We start from the raw sequence: 24,814 nt of genomic DNA on the forward strand, positions 1-24,814 counted from the left end.
TGGGTAGGAGAACATTTGTATTTGCCAACAACCTCGCCCCACTTGGGGAATGCCAGCTACCGTTGCCACATACCCCTCTCCTCTTCCTTCCTTTTTCCTCCACTTTGTGATGTGGACCAGGTGGGTTTTAGGAAAGAGTCTACAGTTTATCAGTTAAAACTACTTAAGCAACTCAGAATAAGCATCCTTCATGATTTAGCCCTGCCAGCTATAATTATAACCGAAGGTGTGAGCAGTGGCTTGCTTGCCCAATGCTCCAATGCAATGTTAATGCTAGTTTATAACTATTAATCAGAGTCTGCAGATGGGATAGAGTGAATGGGATAGGAGGAGAAGGATCCAACACATTGGATTCACATGTGGTTATCTCTAAAGTGAAAATGTGTTGTAGGGAATCACTGTCTCATTTCCCAATACTAAAGTAAACACCGCTTGAAAGAAGGCATGTTTTTTCCTGCATCACTTCAATTCTATTTCTTTTGCCAAGTCTATAAATCCAACTGGATATAGACCAGATTCCTTGTAAAAGTCTACAGAACTACTATTTTGCTGTGACATACTTAGTTTGGGGGAGGAGAAGAGGGGGGCAGAACTTATAGCAAATTTTTTAACGATCATACTTTTGGATGTCTATGACCAGTGACTGCATAAACACAACTCCTTGGCAATTCTTTTTTCCTACCTTAAGGCAATATTTTATCTTTTTCTAAAGCACATCTTCCTTACTTGTACTCATGCACTGAAATACTGTTTTTCTGGAGACTGAATGCTACTCTTTAAGCTTTCTTTTAATGCTTCATTTTTAATGCTGTTTCAAAATGGATATTTTAAAATAAAAGATCAAGAGCTTTCAAAAATATTTTATTGCGGAATCTGCGCTGTCTTGATTTGGAAGAGGAACATAAATTAAAGACTAAAAAGTGCAGACAGACATATCAATCCTTATTTTAGTCTGACCATGGCATAATATTTACTATTTACTTGGAACTATGATCAATGCTATCAGATTTCATTTGATTTTTCTGTTCTTGGATAATGGAAGTAGATTGAATTGAGAAGCAAAAATGGTCTTTCACAACCATCCTTTATTTTTTTGTTGCAACCACAGTTGATTGAAGCAAGAGCTTTTTACAGAAACTTTTTCTCGTGCTCTACATTCTCTTGCAACTGGAATGGTTACTTCTGTTCTGCTTTGACCTGCTACTTACTTCTCCACTGGATATAACCATGGTATTCTGATATGGTGACATGCTATACTGTGCCCAGGTACATAACCTACCAAACAACAGAAGGAAGGGGTCGAGGTTCAAAACAGACCTATTAGGCTTGACAAGTCATTGCAATCCATTTCCCCATAAAAATGCACACAATTTCTGATATTCTGCCACAAATATGTAGCTAAGCTGACAGGATAATCACACATTTGCTGATGCAAGGAGATAGATGCATATATACCTAAGAATCTGAATAGCCAGAAGAATGATGGTTAATTCGGATGTTAAGTACCTAATCACAGGGGTTAATAGGAGGCCTGGGAATAAAACTCTATTCTCTTGACAACAGGCCACTTTAAATCATGAGGAAACACTATTCCATTTGAAAAGACAGGAGAAAATCTTTCAAGAGGAGGAATGTGCTCAGCTGTTTCCTTTTCTGAAAATTGTCACAGAGAATATTTTCAGAAAATATTACCATAATGATTGTGCAATGTGACATACTCTTGACAAATATTCTCATATATAAACAACACTGGGTTTTGAGAATGAAAAATAGAAGTTACAGGCTAAGTATGTGGAACTAGTTATATGTATGAAGATGGATGGGGAAAAGAGTGAAAGATCCGACATATGGTAATGGTAAAGCAGGATATCTATATTCTGTACAAAACTGTGTATTCAGTTGTTATCAGGAAACAGTATTAGTTTTATGCATCCTCACCTGAATTTGTGGTCTAGACCTACAAAACTTTTCTTCATTTAAATTATAAGTCATAAAATCATATCATAGAATAGTAGAAAAACCTAGGACCTTGAAAGATCATCTGGTCCAAGCTTTCATGGGAAAGAGCTTAGAAGAGATTGCCTAGCAGTCTGTCCAATTGCATCTTGAAAACCTCCAGCAATGGGGACTGTTCCATCCTTGGGGAAGATGTTCCAGTGAATGATTGCTCTTACTATAAAAAATTTCTTTCTCATGTTGAGATGAAACCTCTCCCAGTACAACTTCTACCCGTTGCCCCTTGTCTTCTCCATATGGCTTCTTGTGAAGAGAGAACCTCTGACCTCTTTGTAACCACCTTTTAAGGACTGGAATACTGTGATGTACTAGAACACTGTGAACTCAAACCACTATTTATTGAAAGACTAAACCAAAAATTTATCTACTTTAAATGTCTTATATATGTGTATAAGTATTTCTATTAAGAAATGCATTGCTCACTATTACTTGATCTTTTTCTTATGATTTTTATTAAGATACCCTTTAAAGAAATATTAGAATTTGAATAATAATACAAACCCACTAGTTTTAAAAAAGGATGAGAATGAAATCAATAAATATTTTTTTTCTTTTGAAAGCTTACTATTTAGAAGAGTGTATCAAAAGTATTTAGTAATCGAGGATTTATTTTCTACTACCAAAATAAATATAAACATCGATGTAGATTTTATTTAGCCATCAAACCAAGTGGTACACTGCAATCAATCCTGATTATACCTACCTGGACATGCAAATGTTGGTAATCTGGTGTATATACATAGGGATGATTTGGAAAAGTTGACATGGCAGAAAAACATAGAATAAAATCATAGAAAACCAGTGTTCCTAGGCTTAAAACCAGAAGAGTATTTTTACTTTTTATCATTAAAGCTCTGAATATCAGACAATTAATCTTTAACATCAACTGCATGATATCTAAGTTTTAGCAATCCTGCATCTTTTCTAAAAGTCACCTTGATGATTTTTGAGAATTACTACTTTTTATGAGATGAAAATATATGAATTATTGCTGTAAGTAATAGAGCTCAAAAGTCATTGTAATTCTGGTGCCTTCTTTAAGGGTGGACCATCAGGTGGAAGTTGCTTTTACTTTCTAAATTTAGCTAGTCAAGAAAAAAATTGAGAATTTATGGTCATTTCAGAGCTATTTTAATCACCCTCAGTATCTGCAGAACCCTGAACTTCAGATATTTTTTGTGGGATAATTAAAAAAGATAGCAGTACCTCAGAGCTGATTTCTTCTTTTTATGTATGGGGTTGGACTAGATGACCTCTAGGGGTCCCTTCCAACCCAAAACATTCTGTGATTCTATGATTTATGTCTTTATTTATGATGCATAAGCAAAAGACTTCACCATCTGTTTTGATCACCTTTACCTCTAAAAAATAAATGAAAATTAATAGCTGCTCTTTGCATAAGCTTTCAAGTTTTGAGCCTTGAAATCTCAAGGTCTTTTAGTCTATCAAAATACCATGGCATACACAAATATCTTGTAATTAGCATATGTCATTTTAAATGAAAAATACTGCTAAAATAGTTTCCTAATACCTTGCAAAAGATATAATCCAAAGAAAAACACATAAAATGGTTCATAAATGGTTTTACTGTCACACTGACAATTCTTAGGAAGAGTGGTATGATACTGTAATACATTATTATGGCAGGATTACCGTATATTGGACTGAAACACAATAATCTCAGATGCTGCTTTTCATGGTTAGGCACATCTGTAAATCTTGATTGCATGTGACAATCTAGTTTGTGTGGTTGTTGTTCAGTAGATGTTCTTGTGCCTGGTATACTGTTATTATATTAATATAGCATGATTAGGTAAAAACAGTAAAGCACATGTACAATCTAGTTATTTTGTGAACAACACAGCATTGCTAACTTTGAGGATTGCTGTGGTCTCAGTTTTGTGAAAAAAAAGCTGTTTCACAGTACAAGAGAGAAGGGAGTTTCTCTGGTATCACTTGAAAGATTAGGAAGATTAAAAACTCTGAACCATGTACAAAACCTGTAGGAAAACAAAAAAAGCAACAAAAAGAACTAAGGAAAATGTTATTTCAGGAAGTGGTACTGGTTTTGTTGCCGTTGTTCTTGTTGTTGTTGTTATTAATTATTAAAGAAGGCCATGCATAAAAAATGGGGTTTAAGATTTTTTTTTTCTGTTTACCCATATCCAGCGTAATCCAACCAACTGTTTATTAGGCTCAGTCTAAGCTCTTCACTGAAGCTCAGCCTAGTCACCAGTAAAGTTATTTGTCCTTGAAAAAGGCATCACAACAGGAGAAGCTGTGGGGGAGGAAAGGGTGAGGAAATAAGAAGGAAAAGGTAAGAAACCCCTCATACAAAAAAGGAAAAGGAGCTGAATTAATTAATATTTTCCTAATTGTTTTGTTTCCTTGAAAGCATATTATAACTACAGTATCAGAGGGTTGGCTGTGGTAAGGGCATTACACAAAAGTTAATGTCATTGGGATTCAGGTTCAGTTCTGTCAGGCCTCCCACATGGCTTTGGGAAGGTCTGGTGCACAAATTATTCAAACATGGAGTTGGCAGCTGAAGCTTTTCTCTTTTAACTAAAATACGTTGTGCACCTGAGTCCACACTTTACTCCCATAAAATCCTACAACAAATGGCAGAGCCCAGTAAATTATGATGAAGGAAGGAAATAAGAAATTAAGACGATGGAGGAAAGGAGAAGGTAAACTATGTTCATGAGAAAAGGGTAGGTCCAAGAAGCAAGCTGAAACAGTAGCAGAGATCAATAAAAGAGTTGAACTATGAACTGAAGGAAGGATTTTAGATCTCAATGAACTTTGGATCGGGCTCCTTACCTCTTCCTGGGAGAAAGAACCTTAAAGTAGGAGTCTAATTATTTGTCAAGCTGGACCTTCTCGGTGGTGAAACACAGGCTGAAGTGCTTGGCTAAGCAGGTGCCAAAGCAGTGTCAATCTTTTTGTCCTGGAAAAGGTGGGAAAGCGGGAGGTTCACATACCCCGAGGTCAAAGATGGTTGCACAATTCTTATTATTTTCATGGCCAAGTTTGTAGATTTCATCAAGCATTTACAGAAGACAGCAGATGTCGTGCTTGGAGAAAGGGTAGCATTTTATTTTAGTTGAGATTGAAATGTTATAAATTTGGCAGTGGAAAAGGGTTTTTCTCTCACACAAGCACCTAATCACTGTATCAGCAGCTCTTGTTCTTACTGTTTGATAGCATTATGCCTAAGGCACAGGGGAAGCTTCTATGTCAAAATAGAAAAAACTTACCTGCACAGGAAACAAAAGCTACTCTACTGTACTCTGTAGTATGTGCATTGAGGAGAGGAATGAATGGTCAAATATTCCAACAATAATGAATAAAGGTTATGAAAACAATAATGAACACATAAATTTAACAAGCAAACAAAAAGGCAATAGTAAAAGGCAAGCCTTTAACCTGCTGCTAACTTTACCAATGGACAGTGCTTGAAAAAAATATGAAGTGTAGCACAGTAATCTCCATTCAAGTGAATGTGGCCCAGATCAGAAAAGAGCAATCCATCTAGCATGAATAAAACAGTGTGAGATTACAGGTCAGTTATACAAATGCAATGAAATGTCCTGACATGGTACAGGAAGATAAAAGTGAGTCAGGGTGTTTCAGCTGCACACTGATTTGTGTGTGTATATGTGTATATACATGACTTTTTTTTTCAGAAGAATCCGGTACCCAGAACTGCTTCTAAGCGGCAAAGGCTTTTATGTAACTGCTTCAACTGCAGTGAGTGCTGAAGAAACAACATGCAGTTTTTGGTGTACATAACATACCATCATGGATAAATTTGCTCAATGTTTTGTGCTTTTCAGAAGCATGAAAAAAGAATCCAAGCACATTTTTAATGCAGAGAAAAAGTATGCAGAAAAAAAGTACACAGAAGGACCATGATGATTCAGATAGAGGACTTGCTTAAATAGTTTCTGTAGGCTAGAGTATGCCTTGAGAATACTTGGCAGGGAAGAAGGTGGAAAAATCTCCTTATAGCCTACGCTATAAGGAGCTCTGCACTAAGAATAAAGAGGTCATAGGGTCAGTTCTTTGGGACCATGATATAAACCATAAATGGCAAGTACCTCCATGTGGAGTTTTGTTAAAATATTTGGTTTAGTTTAGTACAAATTCAGATGAAATGAGAATATTTGTTAGAGATTGCAATGTTTAGTTTTTAAGTATGGCCTGGGTATTTGTTTTTTTGTTGCCATTGTAGTATTTTTTTGTTCCTTTATCCCTTACCACCCATAAAATGCACTATTTTGAACTCCACTGAATAACAGAGTACTGAACTTTATTTCTTAATGCATCTAGTAATAAGGAAGATAGGGGTTAGTGGAGGAGAAGGATTGGAGCATAAGTTGTGCTTTCCTTGGAAAGAAAGAATACAAACATCTAAACACTAAGATAATATCCAAGACTCCTTCCATTTTAAGTTTTACATGTCAATTGCCTTTTCTGCTTGACAAAGGTTAATTTTCAGTTTCAGCATGTCTGAGTAAGCTACATGCATAACTGTGTAGAAATAATTTGTTTACACTTATACCTTAATTTTGTGTAAACCAGATGAATAAGCTGTACGTGGACTGTTTTTAGGTTTTCATTTCAATGTTTTCAATGTGCCCTCCAGACTTAGAATTAAGGATTTCACAGATGAGAACTGACAGCATTTACTGATGATTGCATGATATCTGCTACAGAATATATTGAATATAGCTGGTAAACCTTTCTAGCTGTGTTGATTATTCTACTTATAAGTACCTTCATCCTCAATTAAACTTTTGTTCTGTGACTATAGATTGATTTTAATCACCCTAATCAAACACTATCGCACACTAATTGTTCATTATGATTGCAGAGTATCTTTACAACATCAGACTTTCAACTTATATGATTTTCAACTTTGTCTTAATTGCCAAAGTTAATTAAATTAATTGTGGATTAAGTTACCTTAGCTAAGATGATGACATACAGATTTACTATTCTTTCAATAAGAAAGTCATTAGCAGTCATTAGATAAGCCTCATGATTGCTTTGCAGTACGACAGTGATAGATGAGTGCATATCACGGGTTGTCTGAGTGTAAACAAAATGAAGCATCTAGTGGATACCTATGTAGATTCTTTTCAAGACTTAGACATGGATGAGATAATACCATGGTGACAATGTTTTTTAATTGCCCTCTATTTTTATTTTATTTGAGATCTGATTTTCTATACTAAGTATTTGCCTTATTGTTGTATTTTGAGAGCTTAGTTTTATCATTTCTTAAGGAACACACTTGAAAGCTTAATTTTGTTATCTCTTAAGGGAACATTATTATTTACTGCAATGCACAGCTTTGATCAGTTTAGCAATAGCATGTTTCATCTCAGTGGGATGAACCCCATGGAGTTGAAGACATTGAATATAAACTCTGCTATCTAGAACGTGAGCAACAAAAATCAAATGACCTTCCCATTTCCCTGACTGCTGTTGTCCATAGAACATCAGAAAGGATCAAGAATGATGTCCAAATCACAGGTGACTGGATCTAATGCAGTTAGATGAGGGCTTGTCATGCATGAACCCCCTTGGTTTCATCTGGAGCCAAATGCAAAGAGAGGTTAAAATTGGATCGGTCTAACAGAAATGAGAAATCAATGTTTCTCCTAAACAGAGCAATGAGAAAAATTAGCTCTGTGAAAAAAGACAGGGTGGGGAGGGGATTAAACTCAGAGATACTGTGAGGTTACATGGTGACTGTCCTCTCAATGGGACGCAGTATGTTTTAATTCTACTCCAGCATTAGGCTGAGGAATCCTCACAGAACTAGTTTGTTTTTTTTTTTTTTTCTGGATTTCAATGTTATAAATAAATACACAGTTTTCTACTCAGGTGTAGTAAATTGGCTGTTCTGAGATGTTAGAGATGCGTGCTACTGTCTTTGCAACAGTAAAGGGCTAACCACCCAAATTAGAATTAAATCATTAGTAGATTTTAGATAATGTGAAGCTGCTGTTCCAATGCTGCTCAGGCATGAAACCTTGCACAATACTTCCATCCATAAATCTGATGATAGGTAATCCATATTTAACCCTGACAATGTTAGTCCTTATTTACAGTCACTTGTGCTTTGAGGAAACAGAGACAGGAGTATGGGATTCTGCATAACTGTGACCAATACCAGTAAGAATTTAGTGGCTGTTTTCAGCTTCCACCAGTTTAACTCTACGAATCAAGGCTTCAAAAATTGTTCTGCTCTGATTTTCCTACTGCTTTAGCAGCCTTGTAAAACAATGAAATAGTCTCATGCTAGCTGTTGAGCATTTACATTTAATTTCTGGGTTTTGGGGGAAAAAAAATCATTTGCCTTTCAAAATAAAAAAACATAGAATGCTGACAGGCAGGTGTATATCCAAACTGCAAGAATGTGTATGTCAGGTGTTGGTAGTGGTCTCTCCTCAAAAGAGCAAATCTTAATACTGTTTAATACACCTTTCAGCTTTTGAAGATCCATCCTACGATTTTTCAAGTTATGTGTATTTTTATCCACTTTGTGGCTTTCCCTAGTAAACACTTCTACAAATCATGCCCTGGAGCAGAACAAACTACTTGTGATGTATGCTGCAAAGCCCAGTTTTAAGTCATTTGTCAAGGTTCCCGTAGAAGCCCTGTGGCAGAACTGCCACAAGATATTGCTCAGCTGCTTCAGCTGAAGCACCATTCTTTCTCCTTGCTTCCCCCACCAGACTGAAGAGGTGTTTGCCACTCTTTCTCTAGATTATTCAACAAATTAACCCAATATGTATGGGCAAAATTCTTCTGGAGTCAACAATTCTGATGTATTCTTAAAGCAGGGAAGCCTGGTTAAAATAAATGAGAAAAGGGCCCAGTGATAACTGGACTGTGTGCTTACAGTCTGCATGATAATCACCACAAGCAAGATAGTCCAGCTTTTCGGCTTTCAAATAATTAATTTTCAAACTTCTGAGTACTTTGATTTATATCCTTAATTCTTCAGACTGAACATAAAAAAAAAAGAACTTAAAAAGAAATTAATGGAGAGTTTCTTATGTTGCTGCTTTGATATAGATGTGCCTGTGTATTGGGTTTGTGTAGCAAGGTCTTGATAGTGGGGGGGCTACAGGGGTGGCTTCTGTGAGAAGCTGCCAGAAGTTTTCCCTGTGTCCACTGCTGGCCAAGGCCAAGCCAATCAGCAGTGGCAGAAGTGCCTCTGTGATAACATATTTAAGAAGGAAAAAGTCCTGCTGCAGCTCAGTAGCGGGGGACAGAAGAGAAGTGAGAGGATCAGATAAAACAGCCCTGCAGACATGAAGGTCAGTGAAGAAGGAGGGGCAGGAGGTGCTCCAGGTGTCTGCATCCCATGGAGAAGACCATGGTGAGGTAGGCTGTCCCCCTGCAGCCCATGGAGGCCCATGGTGGAGCAGATCCCCACCTGTAGCCCATGGAGGACCCCATGCCAGAGCGGGTGGATGACCAAAGGAAAGAGGCTGTGACCGCGTGGGAAGCCTGCGCCAAATCATGTTCCTGGCAAGACTTTGTGGACTCGTGCGGAGAGGAGCCCACGCCAAAGCAGGTTTGCTGGCAGGACCTGTGACCCCGCAGGGGACCCACACTGGAGCAGTCTGCTCTTGAGGGACTGCACCCCGTGGAAATTATGGACCCATTCTGGAGCAGTTCATGAAGAACTGTAGCCCGTGGGAAGAACTCATGTTGGAGAAGTTCATGGGGGACTGTCTCCAGTGAGAGGGACCCCACGCATGAGCAGGGGAAGAGTCCTCTCCCTAGGAAGAAGAAGCAGCAGAGACAACCTGCGATGAAATGACCCCAACCCCCATGCCCATCCCCCTGTGCCACCGGGAGAAGTAGGTAGAGAAACTGGGAGTGAAATTGAGCCTAGGAAGAAAGGAGGGGTGGGAGGAAGTTGTTTTAAGATTCACCAGTTTTTCTCCTCTCCTTTTCTGTTTTTAATTGATAATAAATTAAATTAATTTTATCAAATTGAGTCTGGTTTGCCCATGATGGTAACTGACAAATGATCTCTCTCTGTTCTTATCTCAACCCACAAGCCCTTTGATTTACTTTTCTCTTGATTTACTTTCTCCTCTGTCCAGTTAAAGCAGGGAGTGATAGAGGAGCTTTGGTGGGCCCCTGGCATCCAGCCAGGGTCAAACCACCACAGACAGAAATACAAAATTTCCTGTGTCTTAACAGGGACCATGGTCAAAAATCCAGTAAACTACTGGCAAAATACTAAATATAAGAGTTCTGCTAGCACCGAAATTTCTGTGATATGTATTTGTTATTTTTATATATATAATATATATAAAAATAACTTTTGCAAAGACAATTAAACCTTTCCATAATCTTTCTTTCTTTAAATATTTATAAGAGTGAATATGCATCATTTCCAATTAACTTCGCTGGGTTAGAACGTTTACAGGGAAATGCTAATTGCAGCAATATCCACAGCAGTTTCATATACATATCACATTTTAATTTCAGAGTGCAATTTTATGCCGCTACTTATTTGTTGCATATTTATTTTTTTACCAGCTGATTTTGAAAATGTTGCAGTGTATGAGGAATTGTTACATTTGTATATATATATTCAGAAATCTATGGGTGGATCTTGAACAAGAGTATCTTAAATAGAAATAAAAATATCAGAGTCATTAGTAGATAGTGAGGAATGTATGCTTCCAGAGATAAATTTCATTGCCAACAATCTGCCTAGGGAGGCATTTGTGTTAATTCTTAGACAGGAATAGGAGTGTTTAGATTAGCTAAGTAGTGAACTATAGGTGCAAAATATAAGTGTAGATTATACAACACCTCCATTCCCCAGTGAGGAAGAGTTTATCTTTGTAGGATGGGGGAAACATTATTGGATACAATGGGATAAGTCTGATTATTTCAATTATAACTGTTTCAGCTGATGAAGGAACCCATATAAAAATAAGTGCTAAATTCTGTTATATTAAAATCCTGAAGAAGGAGTTTAATTGCTGAGACAAACACACAGGTTTCCACCTCTTAAAAAAAGCCCACCAATCCAATGAGGAGAGGCTCCACTACTGTTGATACTTGTATTGATTCTTCTATATTGATTCTATTAAAGTTCTATTTAACCAACTCCCAGACTTAGGCAATCTTATTAGAGGAGTAAAGAAACAAATTATGCTTGTTTTCAGTGATTGTTTTCACTTTCTCAGATACTCAAATTACAAGAAAGTATCCAAATCAGACTTAAATAAAATACAAAAGTATAGTCTGGTAGACTTGAATGACTAACTAATTTTAAGCAGTAAAGTGGTATGTCATTTGAAGATATAAAAAATAGAGAACTGTATGCTGGAATCATACTTTTTATACATTTTTAAACATATCCTGGAAAACAGCAGATGTTCTATACCACATTTTTCTCCCTTGAAAATAGAGGGACGGGATGTAAGTAGATAGAAACATAGAACAACCTTTCTTGGAAGGCACCTCAAAAGATCATCTGGTCCAACATTTCATTGGAAAAGGAGCTTAGATTAGACTATCTAAAGTCTGTCCAGTTGCATCTTGGAAACCTCCAGCAATAGGGACTCTATCCTTGGGGAGGATGTTCCCGTGTTCTTACTATAAAAAATTTCTTTCTTATTTTGAAACGAAACCTCTCCCAGTGCAACTTCTACCCATTGCCCCTTGTCTTCTCCATGTGGTTCGTGAGCAGAGAGCCTCTGTCCTCTTTGTAGCTGCCTCTTGTGTTTTCAGAAGGCTGCTCTTGAATAACTCCCAGAACACGCAAGCTACTTTGCCCTCCATAGTTGCTTTTCATGGACTCCCTTGTAAGTGGACTCTGAGTGTATTGAAGTTGGCTCTTCTAAAATCCAGGGTCTTTTTCCTATACTGGTCTTCAGTGTGCTCAGCAGGATCTTAAGATCCACAATGTAGTGGTTGCTGTATCCAGGGCTATTACTTGTAATTGTGTTGTCAAGTATGTCTTCTTGGTTTATGAGTGGTAAATCCAGAAATCCTCTGTTTCTAGTCAGCATGTCCAGCATCTGTAACAGAAAGCAGTCCTCAATGTATTCCAAGAACCTGACGAATAACTTGTGCACTGCTGTGTTGTTTTACCAACAAATGTCCAGGTAGTTGAAGTTGGTCATGAGGACCAGTTTCTGGTGGCACAAGTCTTCCTTAGGCGGCCAAAGTAAGGGTTTGTTGGCCACATCATCCTGATTGGGAAGTGAATAACAGATACCTAACATAAATTACCCCTTGGTGACTATCACTCTAATCTTGATCCAAAGGTTTTCAATAGAACTTTCATGGTGTCCATAGCTTGCATCTATTTAATCACACGTCCAGCTCCTCTTCTTCCAAAAGATTTTGTAGCCATCCATTGTGGTCTTCTGGTCATGTGACTTTCCCCAACATGATTCTGTGATTCCTATAACATCGTAACTGTCAGACTGGGCACAGAGTTCAAATTCCTCCTCTCTGTTGCCCAGACTACATGCATTGGTATACATGCCCTTAAGGTGGCTGAACTTAGTGTTCTTGCCTTTGGAAAGTATTGGAGAGCATTCTTCAATACTCTGGTAGATATGGTCATCCCACCCTGTTGCTTATGGATATACAGGTGTCACATCTGTGGACTCTACCCCCAAGTTTGTTGGTTTAAAGCACAATTCACTAAGCCACTCTGTCAGTGAAGTTTCTCCTACCTCTTCTAGATAAGTGGATCCCATGTCTCCCCAATTGGCTGTATTCACTGACGAATGTCCCTTGATCATAGAAACCAAAGCCCTGGCAACAACACCAGCCACAAATCAGGTATTGATCTGTGTGATACAGCAACTTCTGCCTGAACCCCTATCCCTGACTGGCAAGACAAAACAGAAGATCCCTCAGGCACCTGCCACTTTCACTTGGGCCTCCAGGTCTCTGAAGTCCTACTTGATCTGGCCCAGGTTTTGCTTGCACTGGTGCTCACATGGAAAAGAAGTAAATGACAGCAGTCTGTGCTTTTAACCAGTTGTGGCAGTTTCTCTGTGGCATCCTGGATCTCAGCTCCTGGCAAGCTGTAAAATTCCCTTGACTCTATATCAGGCCAGCAGATGGGTACTTCAGTGCCTCTCAGCAGAGCCATCCACCACTAGCACTTGCCACTTTCTTTTGCAGCTTTTATTATGTGCTGCTGGTGTGGTTTCTCCCTGTAAATCTTGCTCATTGGTTTTGACAGCAATGAAGGTTTCATATCTTTTGCTACATATGAGGAAGGAGAGTGAAGTGATATCCTGTTCCCACAAGTAACCAGAGACCATGGCTCCTCCTCCTCCAAGGTGTTGTCCTTGGAAGTCAGTGCCAAGGAGCCCTGCTATTTCTTCTTGCAGTCTCAAATAATTATCTATTTCTGGTTTCTTCTTCCTAATACCGTGAAACCTGATTAGTTCCTTCTGCAGATCCTTCAACCACTGCTTGAGTTACTCCACCAGACCACACCTTGTGTGGGTAGATTTTCCACCCTCCTCCACCCAGGAGGCAGGGGGGCAGTTTTTTCAGCCCTCCACCTAGACAGTAGCTTCCCTGATAAGGAGCTCTCTTGGTGGCCACCTCCATTCATCCCAGGCTAGCCTGACAATGTAGCTGGTTCCTTTCAGCTGCGGAGACCATTGCCTGGTCTCTACAACCATGCTTTTGACAACATCAAAACATCCCCTAACAAGCCTTTTGTTCTCTGGAGACCTCAGGCTGCTGGGTAGACTTGGATAGCTACCAGTTACGTCAGTTGACCATCGGGGCTTCAGCTTAAGTCTACAGGTGAGCAGAGCAGGCAACAGCCTGGTAACAGGCAGAGTGCACATCCCTTCCTGCACTCCCTTCCACACGAACTGTGAAGGCTGCCATGCTGGTCTCTCCTTGTTTGCATGCCCTGTTTGCTGGTGCTCCCTATGGGCTGGTTATATGTGGCTTCCCACAGTTTGAACTGGCCTTCAGGTCTGTTGGCATTGCCCAGCTCTCACCCGCCTCTCTTGCAAGACCTCTTGACTGCCAGTTTTGCACACACACCCCCAACCCAAGTGAGCCAGGGACTTAGAAACCTCCTCAGACACTCCCTGGAGATTTCACAAGCCTTGCACTCCTCCCAGCACGCGGCAACTGCCACTGCTGCTGCGGATGCTGCTGGCATTGCCTTCTTGCAACAATTACATTTCAGTAATAGAGTAATGCAAGTGCTCAAAAAATTTCTGCAATTTAATTTTTAAAAAGGGATAGGAAGCCATCTATGCTTACAGCATAATGGGGACATCAGTAATATATGAAATGACAGGTTATAGAAAGCCATTTAACGTTCATATGAACAGAAACAAATTTTATTCACACCCTTGCAGATATCTGAGTAATGTGAATTCCCCAGATAATTCTAAGAGTCTGTGTGAGTGGGAACAACAAAGACTCTCATGGGACATTTTCGAGACTAATCTAGAGAACTCCTGTTTTATTTCTCGCCCTGCTTTCCTGCTTATACACAGGTTTTGTGCACTGAGACACAAACTTGCTGATGAATTATTTACACAGAAAAAAATCATTGAATGGCTTTATAAAATGTCATTATTAAGGTTATCGGAGCACAGAAAGTCTATAGAATTGTCTGAAAAATAAAATTATATAGAATTTAATTTAGAATTTAATTGAAAAGGCTGAAAAAATATCTTATGATAAAGATTTTGCTTTTTGGGACTGTTTCAGAGTTTCAGTTAAAAATATGATAAAGCCCCCAAAAGTCTCTTACTCAACGGAAAGCACAGCAAAACAAGACAAAACAACAAACAAAACCCCCCCAAACTAACGAAAACCAAAAAAAGAATATTTAAAATTCATTCAGCCAACAATTTGACACAGGTAATGGAAGAAACAAACTCTTTTTACTTGGAGTTTGGTGATTTCTGTTTAGACAGAAAGTGTAATGAAACCATCCTCCAGACCTCAGACCTCCTGGATTTCTCCTAAACTCTCTGTGCACTTGTCATGTACTGACAAATCAGCTGCAGGGCTCTGCGTTGCCCACTTCTTTCCAAAGGCTCTTTTATATGGAGTAAACATGGTGAAAAATGTGACTTTCCAGCCTGAATGCAAATCCTTGTCTTAAGCATAGGGCAACCTCACATGATTCTTAACCACTGCAGAATAATTTTTCTTGGTATATTTCTAAAGTCCTAGGAAGGTCTGTCTCCACTGATGTGTCTACCCTTGCCTAAAGCCCTTCCTTCCTCTTTGCAATATATTTTTTCTGTTTCTGTAGGTGGTTTAGCCAAGACTTACATTGACACAGGGTTTCATGTAGGAAGGAGAATTTTTTCTGGTTTATGCACTAGCAGCATTACCCTTAAGTTACAGCATTCCCCTGGCAGCAACTTTCTATTGCTCTGAATACAACAAGGAGGCAGATGGACCTTCCTCGCCCCTATCACAGACTTAAGTATTCTCAGGCTCTCCAAATGTGTGCAGAGGAGAATAAATGAAAACAAGCACAGGTAGCAGCAGAGGGATAGGTAACAAAAGAGTATGACCACAGAGAGTAGAGGCATGACAATCACTCATACATCTGTGCAAGGGGAAACCCTCACAAGACTAGGGTGTACACACTTCTCAAAAGGTCACCAAACTCTTTCAGCCACTGAAGTCTCTCCTATTATTATTGGCAAGTAGAACAGTACCACACTTTTGTAAAGAAGCCAAAGTCAAAATTGGTCATCTGGTGAGTCAGGAACGAAAGAAATGTTCCGTTATCCTGCAGAATAAAGTAGCACAGGAATATTTCCTTGATGGTCCCATTTTCAGAGGTGTTTGTCCTCAGAAAGAAAGGTGCATACTAATGCATCTTCTCAATAGGTGACTTTTGATAATACAGAATATTTTAACCTGATGACATTTTATGACCCCATGATAACTGGCACAAATCAAAGCCTGGGAAGATTTTTATAATTTATTGTGCTCTGTTTTGTTGGAAACAAAAGTAATGGAGAAGTAAAATGGAAACATACTGAATTATTTACACAACATTTATCTATTGAGGATATGCACAAATTGTCTAATTTTTCAGATTCTAATCAGTTCAGGTAAAAATACAATCAACTAGGGGTGGAAAGCTAGAAGTTCCAATCTTTGGTAGTTTTACTGAGCAAGAAAAAAGTAGAAACCTTGATATTTCTGTTGGATAAAATTGCATTTAAGTTTGTATTTTAAATTTAGGTTACTTCAGCAGCTCAGTATGGGAATAGGTAGGCCTTTTTTTGTTTTGTGGGGTTTTTGGGTTTTTTTTCTACTGGAGTATAATTAGTTTGTACTTGCCCTTTAGAGCTGTGTGGCTTTTTAACAACTTAAAAATTAATTTTATTCCAAGTACAGTATGCTCACAAAATTGCAGATTTGTTACTTTTAACCTCCTTCCAGAAAACAGACTTTTCTGTATAGGCAATAAAGCCTCTCTAACATAGATGATGCAGATGTTGAGAAAGAATCTAAAAATTCACAGGGTACACATGGAGACAACAGCTGTTGTCCCCAGAGCGTCAAGGTTAAGACTAGCGAAATTGTGTTGGCAGCAGATTACAGACTCTTACAGGGAAAAAAAGAAAAGAAGAAAAAAAAAAGAAAAGAAGAAAAAAAAAAGAAAACCCCCAAAATTTCCTTCACAAGCTTCATTCCTTTCACTGAGCTGACAGAGAGTTCACGAAGGTAAAAAGCTGTCTTACCTAGAATAGGCTATGGTACCAGCATAAAGCACAGCAATGATTGCTGTGACTTAAGGTGCATGGCCCATGAGTCAGTTGTTTCTGTTATGATATGCTGCCAAAATTTTAACAAGTCTCTTCAAGCTCTTTCCACCCTGTGCCCCTAAAACATGAAAATTTCTAGCTGAAATACACTACTGGCCACCCATAAAATCTCATATGCATTCCCTCTTTTTCTTGGCTTTGCTTTCCATCCCCTTAGTACTACAATGTTGATCACTTCCCTGATCTTCAGCCCTCCTAGCTCATCACTCTGCCCCACCATCATACTGGGTAATGCTATAGGAAGGTAGTGTCACAAGAAAAAGGAAAGGAGTATCTGGCTGCATTGATGAAATGTAACTAATATTTTTCCTAAAGTTCATGTGACTTGTTTTCAAAACTGAAAATAAAGTTATGTATTCATTTTGGTAATGTTTATTTCTGAAAAAAATTGTTAGTGTATTGTGTAAATTTTTCCATTTCTGGAAAAAAAATGTTTGACAGATATATTTTAAAATTAATTGATGCTGGCTGGCATTCTTTCTGGGTGAATTTTTTTTCCCCAACTTTTAAGTGTACACATTATTATAATATTCAAAATAGGCTAGCAGGTCAGTCTACATTTTCACAAAAATCTTTGCACAACAGATTTTCTTTTTAAAAACTTGCTACTGATTTCTTGAGACATATGAAAGGCAGTCTTCCCTTTTTCCCTCCACCCTTCCACACAAAACAAAAATAAATCCGGGATCTTTTATTCATTAATTTGAAACTTGGTTCTGTTAAGGAATTTTCTGATAAATACACCAAAATTTGTACCTATCCCCTCTGCAAGTACCTATCACTGCACTAAATCCATGAGGTTTTTCAAGTCCAGAAAAGTCAATGGAAATTGTGGCAAACACAAACACCTCACTGGTACTTCATGTGCCTAAAAATTTTTAAAGGAGAAATTTGACATATTGTGCACTAGTTTCAAATAATTGTATTCAGAAAAATGAGATTTGTACTACTAATAATAACAACGTTATTCAGGTTTGCTGCACAATGTAAGTAATCTTTTTGTAGGTTAATTTACTCGGAGTCATAAAAACTTTGTACAGATAATATCTCACTGTCATGGTTTAACCCGGCTGGCAACTCAGCACCACGCAGCTGCTTGCTCACTCCCCCCCTCCTTCAGTGGGATGGGGGAGAGAATCGAGAAGAAAATAAAAGGTTAGAGCCAGGGGTTAAGTAAAGACAGTTTAATAAGAGAAAATAATAATAATAGTAATAATTAGAATGATAACAGAATATACAGAATATACAGAACAAATGATGCACGACGCAATTGCTCACCACCTGCCGACCGATGCCCAGCCCGTCCCGAGCTGCGATCACTCCCCAAGCAGCGATCACTCTCCGAGCCACGGTCACTCTGCCCGAGCTGCGATCACTCTGGCCATGACTGACCGACTAACCCCCCCGAGCATGGTGTTCTATGGTATGGAATAGCTCTTTGGTCAGTTTGGGTCAGCTGTCCTAGCTGTGTTGTACTCCCAGCTTGTTATGCACCTGGCCGAGCAGGAGAAGCTCAAAAAGTCCTTGAGTAGTCTGAGCACTACTTGGCAACAACTAAAAACATCAGTGCGTTATCAACATTCTTCTGGTACTAAATCCAACACACAGCACTATGCTAGCTACTATGAAGAAAATTAACTCTATCCCAGCCGAAACCAGGACATTCACTCAAATTTTCAGATCACATTGGTCTCTAGAGCTCCAAAGAAGACAAAGATTTTGTATGCTTTTGGTACTTAATACCTTTCACTTTTAAAAAACAACTATCAGGGAAGAATTACTGAAAATCTATTTTTCCTGTTATTTAATAAGGTGAAAAAAATGCACAGCTTTATGGATATGGTTTAAAAATCCATAAAGTTAATAAAACTTTATTTTAAACTCCTGGTTTAGTTTTACTGGTACTAGCATATCAGACAAGCCTGACATGGGAAGAAACTGACTGAATCAAAATAATTGAAGGAATTATTATTCATGCATTCTGTTTACTGCCACATCATTTATAACTTATTGAATTTGTACAGAACAAAGGAAAGAATGAATCCAGGCATTGGTAGTGATCCGTGGGAGGTGTAATAGTGTTCAGGACAACTGCTCAGCCCACGCTATCTGCCCGCTTGATAGAAGGGCAGGAAAGAGAGTCGTGTGCTCACTGACCGTGTGAGCTTTGCCCACTAAGGAATCCCTGGGCAGTTTTGCATCAATTTGTGCTCTCTCTGGTGGCAAACACTTTCAGTGCAGTCTGCTATTATGTCAAAGCAACAACACAGTTTTAGGCTTCTGACCCATCGTGCATTTTGATTGACACTTAAGCCAAAAGACACAGACATCCAGGCAGGAAGAATTTGCAGAAAACAGTTACACAGACAGTAACTTATGTACAGGATGATCTTTTCTTACTGGATGCTCCTCCAGAATCTTACCTAATAACAAGGATGCTTCATGTCCAGTTTACATTATCAAAGGCTAAGATGTACACCTGCAGGTATGTAATTGCTTTTATGATTGCAACACCCTGTAGACATGCTCTATCAAATCCTGTTTCCTGAGTACTTTCTTTTTGTCTCAGGTGGGTTTTGTAGTTTATGCCAAACTTCGTATTGCCGTAGAGAAATTGATTCTGATTTAAAACCTAATGTGATACATCTGCTTTATACTATACTTTTGAAAGAGTATTAGTTTTCAAAATGTGATTACTGTACCTTAGAAGCTACTCTGTGGAATGTGTGATTTCAGTGTCTCTTGGTCTGTAAAGTATTTAGCTGAAAGACATAAATGTAAGAAATGTTAGTAGAATTCCAGTATTTCTGGTATTAAAAAATGTGAGCATATTGGTCTCAGTGGCTGTCTAGTATTCAGAATAATTTTTGGATCAGTCATCTACAAGAAAAGCCTGCTTCCAAAAGCAAACAACCACCTTGGTTTTCCTATTCAAAATCCCCATGTCTGTCCATCCTGTGCAAGCTACTCTGTGTGATTGCTTCTTCATAACAGCTTCTCCAGGTTTTCCAATTCTAATCAGGCTGCAACTGAGTGGGTATCCTTTGTAATCCTTGAGAAAATCCTCCATGGCACACAGTTTAGAAGTAACTTTTCAAATGGTGTTGTTGGTAAATGGTGACTGGTTTTCTTAATTAAACAGTGTGATAGCTCTTTTGCTGACCTTCCACTGGATTCAGGAGTGATTAATACTGCACGCATTTTTTTTTTTCTCTTGGTTGGACAGCCCAAGCTTTGGCAGAACTCATTTTGCTTTCAGCCTAAACCTTTATATTATCTGGATATCTAATGTGAGCTGGTAGTTTGAATGAGGGTTAGTTTACATGATGGTAAACAACAAAAATTCAGATTAATTTACAAGCTTCCTTTTATGAAGATTTCTGGGAAAAAACTATTAAAGTTTTGGTAAGAATACTGAAAAGACAGTGGAAGATTTTGGTACAAAAGGTTATGGAGGAGTTTTCAGGCAAAGAAATATGGGAAATTTTTTACACTTGTAGTAGTCATTCACACTGTTAAACTATACATCACTTGAGCCTTTTCAGTGTAGGAAAAATACTTTATGTAACAACAGGCAACACAGTGCTCACTTTACTGTAGTCATTTCATTAGCAAAAAATATGCAAACATTTGGACAAGCTTTGAGAGACTGAGGTAGGGAAGCTATTAATGTTTTTGTTAACTGGTTGGTGCAGTGAGCACGTTAATATTTAATCCTCCTGTATCCAGGCTAAGCAAAAACTTTCAGCAATTTGCACTAACAATGTGAGAAATCCCACAATTTTTTTAGACTCTTACAATTAGGCACATTTATGCAGTTTGATGGAGTGGGTCCTTATGGACAATTCTGAGAATACAATGTGTCCTCCTATCAATAATACTATTAAAAGAAGTGTGGATGAATGTTTGTCAACAGCTATTGTTGCAGAGATTGTAATAAAAGTTTGTGTACAAAGTGTATTATGTTCTATAATGAGAAATATCTGACACACTGTTAATAAAACCCCTTTCTGAGCTTTGGTTGCTGTGTACTAAAAATATGTAAGGGGACTCATTGCTGCTTGTCAAAAATCCATAATGGAGTCTACATGCATCCAGACTAACAATACATCAGAGAATGCTCTGATGTTGTGCTAAGATACTAAGCAACCACCCTTGCTAAACTCACATGGACACACAGTTAAGGAAGATGAATTTTTCTGAGCTTCCAAAAAAACCAATGGAAATTTGAAGAGACTGTTGTTTTCATTAATTCTTTCTTTATACCAGAGGCACACCTTATATCCTGTGCTACAAGATATTCAGAGTGTATTTCTGATCTTTATTACACTTAAGTTCAGACTAACTTGGGTTAAGTTCAGAATAACTGGTGCAGTGGTGATCCACATGTGGCCTTTCTTACACAGAGCAAGCCTACAGCTTGGATACTCAACCTGAAGCTCAAGGGCAATGCATTGAAATGCTCCGACAGTTTTAGTAAACCTACACAGTTAGAGTTAAAAATTAAGCCCACAAGGAAAGCACTGCATGAGAACACCTGCAAAATATTTCATGTTCATTATTTTTGGCTATATACCAAGAACAAAAAAATATCAATCTGAAATGTAAAAAGAAAGACAGTAAAAGGCAGCTAACATCTGTACAAAAGCATCTTAGTTAGAAAAAATTGTTTCAGTATGACACATGATTTTAGCCACTATTTGTGACAAGGATTTTTTTGTTTATACTTTATAGAAAAGTTCTTGAATTTCTACTCATGTTCATGTTCTTGTTTGTGCCACGCACACAAGTTTCAGCTGTGGAACTTTGAAAAAAAATTAAAGTTCAGATAAGAAATTACTATAAATAAGCAAATAACAGAGTCCTCAGGATGAGTTAGAAATACAATGACAGTAGTTGCAAACAGTGACACTGTCTTTTTTGTGTTTGACATTCTGTTTTGACTCTTGAAAATACGCAAAACTATATGATCTCGCTTATGTGATCTAACACCATGGAATGTCTTTAGCATATTTAATTCCTATAAAAATCAACATCATTCTGAGCCCTCAAGAAATTTTTTAGTTGCCCAGGATTTTGAAAGATCAAATTTTGCCAGATTTTCCCAGAAAACTGTAATTTACCCAGCTAAATATAACCTTACATATCTATGTACCTAAATACATGTATGTACTGAAATACATATATAATTATAGAAAGGCAATTGGAGCTAATGAAATGCTAGGGTTGCTTGGCAAAAAGACAGCAAGATACTGGGCTCACAAACCTGAACTATTTAACAAAGATTTGCCTGGAAAAGAGGCAAACCCAGGACTTCTGTTTTGTCTGTTTTGACACTATTTGGGATGAAAGATCATTTTTATGCAAAATGAAAAGGAATTTGAAGCTGGAGCTATTCCTGTGCTGGCTGGCACCACAGCCAGAAGGATGTGGAATGACTCAAAAATAGCCTTTGTTCCTGTGTGAGATTGAAGAGTCCTTGACAGAACATGTCATTCTCATTGTAGACATGAAAGATTTCTCATTCTTTACTGATAGAGTAATTGGGTAATTTCTCTGCTTCCTTCATCAGTGGTAATGAATGTTTGTTTACAGCTAACCAGAATGTAGTATTTTCTGTCTTAATTATATATTCCCAATTCTTCTACAGTGCATCCCCACTTCATTAACAGAAGTAGAACCATGGCATTTGTGAATTCAACTTTCATTTCAAAGACTGTGCTTAAAATAGTTACTTATTTTTTTCCCTTAATGTTTTCTTTAAACAGGAAATTACTTTTGTTAGATTTACAATATTTGTCTCTGTGTTTAGTCTGTGATGCAAAGTGTCAAAGGTCTTCTTGAAGGGTGGAGATGATTTGTAACCCTGTTAGTAACAAACTACACAGATACAGATATCAACATTTGAGCCACATGTTGAGGAAGATGTCCCTTCTGTTCCGTGACACATAACTCGCTGATTTTCACAAATTAAAACTGTTGTTGATCCAGCACTTAAATCTTTCCTTAATAATGTGTTTTCATAGGAGATACAGTACCATAGATCTGAAAAACAAAGGAAGGTTTCATACATTATTGTATAAAGTTATCAGAAACAGGGGGCACATTCAAATTCCCACAACAATGAAATCCTCCTTAAAACATATTAGTTAAAGATTATATCATCTATTAAATATCAACCCACTTAATATATATTTTGTAGGAGCTCAAAACACATTTGTGATCATGATTTTTTTGACTAGAAGATACTTTATCTTATCCAAGACTGGGAGCATTTAGGACAAAGAAAAAAAAAAAAAACACATACTATACAGTCCTCTAAGGATTTGGACACTCACTTTAACCTTTAACATTTTTTCTTATTTATGTATTAGTGCATCTTTCTAGAGGTTATAAACATGATAGACTCATACACATTACCAAGGGACTGTACCACTATGATGCTCTTTACCTCCTTTCTATCAACCATGCAATTTGCATGACTGTAATGATATATTTCAAATAGCCTTTTTTTTTCATTATAATAAGTTCAGAGGTCAATTTCTGGTTTTCCATTTTCTGCTTTTTGCATTTATAATAAGACAGAGAAAATACGGAATATGGAAAAAACATAATGAAAAGCCTGAGCACCTTCTTTTTCAACCTTGAGATAAAAGTTTTCCACATGTTGAAATACATCCGACTTCTTACTTCACAGGAAGTCTTCTACAGAGTTGCACCAGAATTGAAGTAAACAGTAGCTGATAGACTAGAAGATAAAACAATCATTACATATATAAATTTTATGATGCAGTTTGCTGTTGCATTGCATATGACTCCACTGTGTCTTTACTTTGCAACTGGTTTATTGTGATATAAAATTTAATAGTTTGATCACTGATTAGTATAAGTAGGTAAAGGCACCTCAGAATACACTGAAGCTTGGAACTGTAGGTTGCTTTTGAGGTATGGGCAAATTTCCAGATAGCTTTTTTCAGTCGTGGGCTTTGATGAAGTACCCTGAAACTGATTTCTTCTACCTTCAATTTCAAGGTATAGAAAATATTCTGGAGAAAAATGGTAGGAGGATTCTTTCTTGCTGTGGGAAAGCAGCTTGGGCCAATAACATCAGGAAGAGTGAAACACATCAATCTGTTCTACAGACATCCATAGAAGATGCTTTTGTTTAGTTCACAAGTTTTCCCCTATTTTATCTTGGACTTTCTATGGGATTGTTAATCTGCTTGTTAAAGAACCATAACCTTCACAGTGCCACTGTCCTACAGGTCATCTAGTTTACAGGTTTCTGTGAAGAAAATACTAATTTGGATTCATGTGTTACTGCAGTTGCCGGTCATCCTGTTGTAATCCCCTGATACTGTTTTTAACCCTCCCATAATCCCTCCAAGAGGCATTCTTAGGTCAGATAAGGGAGCAGAGCTGGACTGACCAGTGTGTTTCTTAACCTTGCCATATTTCTTGTAAAAAGTGCAGTCAGATTATTCACAGTTTCTAAAAGCCATGGACTGTCATGGTGAGACTAAGCAAAAAATCACTGTTGAAAATTTAAATACTTAAATACTTGAAGGGCTATGCAATTAACAAACCAAGTATCATTCTTTAGAGTTTCTAGAATAGTATAGGGATCAGTCTTGAGTAGTTATGATTGAATACTTCTGCTATTGAACTCAGAAGAAGATTAAACTCCTGAGTACCTTATAAAATCTGGGAAAGACAATGAACAAGACCTGAATATCTGCATTTCTCCTAAGGCTTTCTAGCAAAGTCATTCCTTCTGTAAATACAAATATTTTGCCAAAAGCAATAGACTTATTCTGAGTCTATATTGGTATTTTACTGTGTCTAAGTAATTTCTTCCAACCCATTTTTTCATACATTCATTTATTTTTTTATGCTTCTATAAGGCAATAGCCAGATATTTGGGGATTGTTCATCCACCT

Source organism: Egretta garzetta, unplaced genomic scaffold, assembly GCF_000687185.1.
Source record: "Egretta garzetta isolate BGI_Z169 unplaced genomic scaffold, ASM68718v1 scaffold22, whole genome shotgun sequence".
NCBI classification, from domain to species: domain Eukaryota; kingdom Metazoa; phylum Chordata; class Aves; order Pelecaniformes; family Ardeidae; genus Egretta; species Egretta garzetta.